Raw genomic sequence first — 7,957 nt, forward strand, 5'->3', positions numbered from 1 at the left:
CAAGGCTCATTGATGCACGTGGGGAGTGAAGGCTGGCCCGTGTGGTCCGATCCAACAGACAAGCTACTGTAGCTCAAACTGCTGAAACAGTTAATGCTAGGTCTGATAGAAAGGTGTCAGAACACACAGTGCATCACGGTTTGTTGTTATGACCACCTGGACATCCTGGTGCACCATCATGGCTGATCAGATGGTCTCTTCAATTTCTACTTAAAGGGCCAGTGTGTAACATTTAGGAGGATCTATTGGCAGAAAAATAATATAATATATGTTGGCATGTTTTCATTTGTGTATAATCATCTTTTCATGTTATCTTAGAATGAGCCATTTTCTACTACAGAGGAAGCAGGTCCTCTTCTTAGATTACATCATGTTAAAGAGCCATGTTTCTACAGTATCCCGGAATGGACAAACAAATCCCTGGCTCTTTTTCCGTGTTTTATTTTTATTGTTCTATTAGAGACTGAAGGCACTGTGAATATACCTTGTGTTCAGGTCTTCAAAGCTTAATCTAAAATAATAGTCTAGACTTTAAAAACCAAACCAAACACCCCTTAAAATCAAGAGTGCCTGGCAACCCCCCTTTGGCAAGCCTAGTCCCCAGGTTGGGAACCACTGCTTGCGTAGTCAGAAGTATTGAAAAATGTAATCAAATACTCACTAAAATAATCACAGACAACTAAACATTGCAGTTCAATAGGACAGCCTACGGAATGAAGGTATTCAGTCACCAGCAAACAGATATAAGCAGATCTAAACAACAACCAGGTGATTTCTGAAAGACATTTAAAACACTTAAATTAAATAACTTTGGAGTTGGAAGGCACAATTCACCTATTTTGGCAGAGGCTAGCCTCCACCTCACACCTCCTACACCTGTGGCGAGCTAACATCCTGGACCAGTCCCAGTCCACTAAAAGTAATCTCATTAATTGTTCATACACATTACAATCAATCACATTACTGAACATCTATGACCAAGTTGGATGTGCCTACATATGGCATATACAGTACATGCTCATGTTTGAAGTAGTCTATGTGTCTATGTTGCCATGTACAAATGACATACAGATGATGTGTGAATATTATCTGTAAAAGAGATGTGTATAATGTCAACTGTAACAGAAATGGGGCCTTAGATTCTATCTACAGCACTGATCGATGGTGTGGTAGTGTGGTACACATTACCTGAATGACATAATCCAAAGACCAAAGACTAAAGACTAAAGGAGATAAAAAAGGGAGTGATGCAGTAAGGTAGGATCAATACAGTGAAGATGTCAGCCTCTATTACACATGCTGCTAACACTGGCCTGATGTACCTTCAGGGAAAGTAAGAGAAAATAAATGAGAAACAAATGACCACAAAGACCAAGATAAATGCATGTCTATTATTTTACATGTGAAAATTACCTAAAATAAATATGACATGCACATGTACACGTACATAAACTCTATATATATTTGCAGTACAAGCAAGCAATCAGTGTTCATTTCAAATAAATTCATCCACTTAACCAGTCCGTGGGGTTTCACACAGCAGCAGCTACACATACTTTATCTGACAATCATTATTCAGAGCATGTCCCCTAAGATTATTGATATAGGGTACAGAGTCCGGTCTTCTACCATATCTCCCTTAATTGTCTTCATTCCCCAAACCTACTTGCTGTAAACCCTTTGGTTTTAATTCACATCCAGGGAAATCATCTCCCACTGAGAGGCTTGTCTATGAAAATGGAAATGATACTTGATTGAATCTGCTTTAAAGCCCTGCGGAAAGTAGACAAACATGCTGTTGTTCAGAGTGAATAAAATCCAATCTGAACTGTATGACCACAATTACCTTGTCTGACAGAATCTTGTCTATTATAAATTGTTATGAAACTGTCACTAACAGCAGACTTCCACTGCTGGGAGAGAAGTTGGTCAGTGTTAAAATGATAATAAAACCAATATTAAAATGTAAAGCTTCAAATTTGGGAAATCCAGTCATGTTGTTGGCTTTAACTGGGGAACCATCAGTGTATTAAACCTGCACTGGTTATAATCTAAAACTAGACATTAACTCTCCTCATTCTTGGTCTCTTAATTCAGTCTCTAGGTTATAAGGGCAAGGAAAAAAAAGTAAATTTATAAGCAATGGAAGGACCCCTGTGCATTCACCCCAACGTCAGACCCCTGTGATGACATAACAAGCTTTCATATGATGGGTAATTTTACTCTAATTGTCCCAGTTGCCATGTCCGGTGTGCAGTTTGTGAGGCTGCTGTGTAATCCCTGACTGGACTCCAGGATGTGCTGTTGTCTGTGGCTAAAAATGTGGACTCTGCATGCAGAAGGTCTTAAATGCTAATCGCTAGCAATTTCTGTGAGTTGCAGAAAATGTCTTTATAAAATACCACCAACCACTTAAGTGACTGCTCCTTGTGGAAACTGCAGCCTCTACAGCTGACACATTGCAGTTTTCACAGCAGTGTCTGTGATAAACCATGGGACATGGGAGTCTCACTCAAAATCAAAATGCTGTAAGAGGAGTCTGCAAGGCACAATGGGCACAAAGAATAGTAGTATGGATATTGATGAATGGATCCCAGTTGCTATCTTGTCCTTTAGCTCGCTGGGTCAGAAAATAGAACGTCAACGAAGCACAATTAAATTCAGTTGCTAGGCTCTGTATTCGCCATTGATCGAGGATGACCCAATACGCTTAGACTCTGATCTGGTGGTTATCCTGAAATGCGAAGTGAGAAAACAAGAGCTTCTTCAGTATTAGAAAATTATCTTTGAATTACTCTAAATAACATTTCCTAATCCTACCCTCAGCAAGGGCTGCAGGTTGTAGTGGAACCAGGGCCACCATGGTAATAACCCAACCATGTTACTACCCACAGGTGTAAAATTTTAACTTTTAATTGAAACACATTCACTGACAAAAGATGGAAAAGAGATAATGCAAAATAGAAAATGTCAGGATATCACAGACTCCTCTCTGATGCTATGAGCACAGTAAACCTCTTACAATGCAGCCATTTTACTCTGCAGCTTTTTGATTTTCAATCACATAGTCAGTTCATTTACAGACAATGTATTGGAAAACACATCATGCCCACAGATTACCAATGAAAAATTATTTCTTAGTCTAAGTTTAGCTTTTAGAAGACAACTAGAGCTCAGGGATGTCATGAAGGTGTGACATGGTGCATTGTTTTTAGTCAGTGAAAAATACAGAAAGGAAATCAAAGTTAAAGGCTATACACTTTTGTCTGCAGGGTGGAAAAGAACCTAAGCAAGTCAGAAATAAAATACCCATTAGAGTGAGAAGAAGAGCAGCACAGGGGAGGCGATGTGTTGTGGCGATTGCTGCTGTGCAGCATGCAGTGTGCACAGGGGTGGTCGACATTATCAGTCATGTGGACGAGTGCAGTGAAGAAGGATGTTTATCTACAACTCTGTGTGCTAACAAGGGAGGGGAGGTGGATGGGAGGAAAAGAAAATAGGATGGAGGAGGGGAGCGGGGCTTCGTGGCAGGGGTTGTGTCACTGCTGTGATCATTTTCCTGAATGAAAGAATAAACAAGTGATGAGAGGATGGACCTCTGCATGCTATGCGTACAGAGAATTATATATTCGTATTTGTGACTGCGACCTGTGAATTTCTGTTTGTGTGATACACGTTTGTGAGGGCATCTGTGTGAGTGTGTGAATGTGAGTGATGTTTACGAATAAGTAGGTGTGTGTTCTAACCGCCACGTCCGTCCACAATCCCCCACCACCGTCAAATAATCCCCTTTCTTCTGCCAATTTTTTCCCCGTTGCAGGATTGGACTGGCAGAGATAATCTGGGATTAGAGCGAGCAGTCAGGCTTGGTGTGGTCCTCATTCATTTAGACAGGGGCAAACATGTTCAACATCCACAGGTCATCTGCTGTGGGCCTCAACATATTCCATTACATATCATCTCAGGGCAAAATTTAGCAGATTTGGGCACTTTGCATGCTAAACTGAGAGTGAGAATGAATGTAGTGGCTGCCTGTTGGGCGGTAGTTAGGCAGCTAGTACCATCTTCATCGGCCTAAATGAATATGATACTGAAATACTGGCATATATATGCTTATAAGACTGATTTCAATGATCTGATCCCTCTATCTTTTTAACTCTTCCCAATTTATGTTCCAATATCCATATTATTCCATTATAGTTGTACAAGGTTCCTGTAACAAAATGTGTGTTTCACGATGAAAACCATTGTCTTGGGTTAAAATAGAAGCACTGAAATGCCAGAAATGGCAACACAGTTTGACATTCGGACACGCCCTTCAACGTACAGTCACAAATAGCACAACTTTTAATCAACAACATATGTTGACTGTACTGACTAATTTTGAAGCAGATCCGATAAATTCTCTAGGAGGAGTTCGTTCAAATACAACGCACAAAAATGCCTGAAAAATCACTGCAAAATGCCGGAAACTGCATCAAGTTTTGAAAAAACTTGATTCAACCTGGCCAACTTTGACGGCACGCAAAGACACGCCCTTTTCAAAGTCAACAAATAGCAACAACTTTTAATCAGCAATGTGTTTTGGACTGTACTAACCAATTTTGAAGTAGATCCGATGAATTCCCGTAGGAAATTTAGCCAAAATGAAAATCAAAAATCAAAATGGCCGACTTCCGTGGGGTTATCGGGTATGTGTAAAATAGGCTTTTCTGTAAGGTCTCGGCATGTTACCACGTGCCTACCGAGTTTCATACATATCGGATGAAACGTGGCTGCTTTTTAAAATCCCGTAGGGAGTGCTACATAAACCCGACAAACACGTTTTTTGGTATGTGAGCTACAGGCACCAGTTTACACTGTCCTGTGAATTTTCATATTCATATTCAACTATTTACGGTCTCCGCACAGTGAGTTTACCCTCCACCGAGTGCACCACCTAGTGGCGGATTGTTGACACATGTTTATTAGTGAGCCTCAGGGACCATGAGCAATCATCGTACATAGTTTTCTTTTTTAATCACGTGTGCTGATGCAGAGATATAAACTTCTTCATTTTAAAGAGCGCCACCTTGTGGTGATGGCCTCAAATTGTACACGTTGCCTAAGGAAGACATGGAGAGAACTTGAACAAAGCTTGGTGTGCAATCAGAACATAGCCAAATGTGGAGAAATACTGTACTTCCGGTTTTGAGGAAAAATCTACAATCTATTTTTTTTCAAATATCAAAATTCTTGCCAGGACGGCCCAGAGGGCTACGTAAAAAAATTGTCAGACAAGTGCATAGGAGGAACACGAAAAAGTAGTTTAATGGACATTTCGCACTCTAGCGAAGAAAACATTATAGGCCGAAGTGGCGGGGGGCCCCATATATATGGGGAGATGCAGCTCCATTCACCGAACGCGTGGATATAAGGTTTTTGAATGTGCGACAAACGATGCGGGAGTTATTAGCCTAAACGCACTATTCATGATAGTAGCGCCACCTATTGGCCAAGCCGAGAGCGACGCATAGAATATCCAATTTTTCACTAGGTCTGACAACTTTACCAAATAAAATTGAATTTTCGTATATGTTCAGGGGGGCAAAAACGCAGTCAAAGGCGCTAAAAATAATAGGTAAGAAGAAGAAACATAGCAAATACAATAGGGACCTCCAGCGGTCGCTGGCTCAGTCCCTAATAAACCTTTTGACCTTCAAAGTGACAAACCTTCAGGCTTATGTAATTCGTTAATGAGCACCATGGCAGCTATCTTTTCCACAGCTGTTGCCAACAAACAAGCTCTAAAAACCCAACATACGCTATCTGCCCCGCACCAAACAACAGACAGACAATGTGACAAAGTTAGAAACTAGCTACTGAACATCGTGTATTAAGTAACTTAAGAGCCACACTTCAGGAGTTGGTGGAGACTGAAGGATATTTGTTAAAACAAAGGAGGGGTGGCCCAATGGGAGCACCCTAGCGATGAGCAGTTAGCAGCTATATAAGATTAGTAGTAGTTCAGAGAATAATATAGATCTGAGACAAAACTGACAGAAAAAAGGCACAATTACAAATCCTTACAATGCTTTTTGGGATACAGAGATTTGATTGGCTGAGTAGTAGGAGGAGGTTCCTGGTTCACTAAACCAGGAACCACCATAAAGACTGTGCTGGTTAATATAGAGACATAAAGAAGCTTTGTCAAAATTTAATTGTTCTCAATATTTTATTGGTTATAGATCTGGGTTGGGATAGGTGGCATCTGGGTCATTGGTTAACCTACATTCACCAGGTGGACAAAAACAACCAAATGGATTTCTAAATTTTGCTTCATGTACTGAATGTGTAAACTGGCAACTGTTATGCTAACATGTTTGCCATAACAACTTTATAAGCTGATTCTATGTAAGTGTTGTGTTTACACTTTGTTGCTCCCTATTGGCCGAGACCACTGATTAATGCAAGAATAAAATAAACTGTTGGTGACTAGTTTTTACTAGTACCCACACTGTGACGATGTAAACACACTTATATCACCACACCTTGAGCAATACCTAGTACACACACACACACACACACACACACACACACACACACACACCACACACACACACACACACACTCCAATTAGTCACTACATTCTCTGCCTCTGAAAACTTGATTCCACTGACAAAATAAATCCTCAATGAAAAAAAAAACTTTTTTTTAATTCTCTCAATAATATTTTTTCCAAACAACCAAACGCTGCAGCCCCATATTGTTCCGTGATGTGAGATTCTGTTTGGGCTCAAGTACACTTCACAGTATATTTCCTTATTTTCAAGAGGGATTCTTCACTGATGTTTTCTTTGCTTTACTGTTGGTTTATATTTTTCACTGATAGATGATGTGGAGAATAATTTTGCATGGGCACTGCTTCTGTTGACCTTATTACAGTGTAGTCAATAACCCAGGTTCAAAAAGAGCACTGAGTGCCCAGGAAACAGTGACTTGGCTTTCATTATTATTCTTTGTCTATTTGGTAGATAGTAATTAAGGCATTTAAGTCCCAAATTCTTCAGTTTATGTAACTGGTGTGGTTTCAAATATATGTTTCTTTATAGTTCATTGTATGATTAAAACAAAAAAGGACAGTTGTGTCTTGGTGGCTCAACCTGTGCTGAGGTCTGAATGTAGTCCAGAGCTTTTGTCTTATTATCACAAACTCTCTCTTCAAATTGAACTATGTCACTAATGGAGGAAAAAGTTCCTAAAACATGATTAGAAATCAGTCTGCATTAGAGCTATTTCAGCAAGAAATGGAGTGAAACTGAATGAGTCATACTGAGACTGAGGGTCTGCTGAATAAGAGAAAAGAACCAAATGGGGTTTTTATGTTTGTCCCAAGTCACAGAGTCATTGGACATTGTGTACTGAAATATCACAGATGTCAGTATGAGCTTATCTGTATTTTCTCCCCACATGGCCAAGCTAAGCAAATGTTGTATCTAACATTACCATGATAATAAAACCTATGATATGATGTAATGTAAACACAGTGAAATACAAATAAAGACCTCTTAGTTATAAAACAAACAAACACTGGTTAAAAATGTCAATATAGCACGAACGCTATACTGGGTTAACTTGACCCAGTACTAACGGAGTGTTTTGACCCAATGTTAGGTTTTTTAAAATTTTATTGTTGGATAGTTTTCTCCATAGACGTATATTGACCATAAATAACAGCAAAATCTGGTGACACTTAGGTGCTGCAGCCTTTATATAACACTATGATTATTATTAATATTATGAGAATTAATTATCTTCCAACACATAAGTGATTCAGTTCTACATGCACCTCTCGCTTGACCGTCTTACTGCTATTATAACCAATTAACTATCGAGATTCTAAGACATAAGATCAGGAGACAAACAAAAAAGATCTACTCCATGTTTATCTTAAAAAAATGACTCAATGAAATCGGTT

Source organism: Morone saxatilis, unplaced genomic scaffold (genome assembly GCF_004916995.1).
Source record: "Morone saxatilis isolate NCDOM2014 unplaced genomic scaffold, NCSU_SB_2.0 Contig23, whole genome shotgun sequence".
In the NCBI taxonomy this organism is placed as follows: domain Eukaryota; kingdom Metazoa; phylum Chordata; class Actinopteri; family Moronidae; genus Morone; species Morone saxatilis.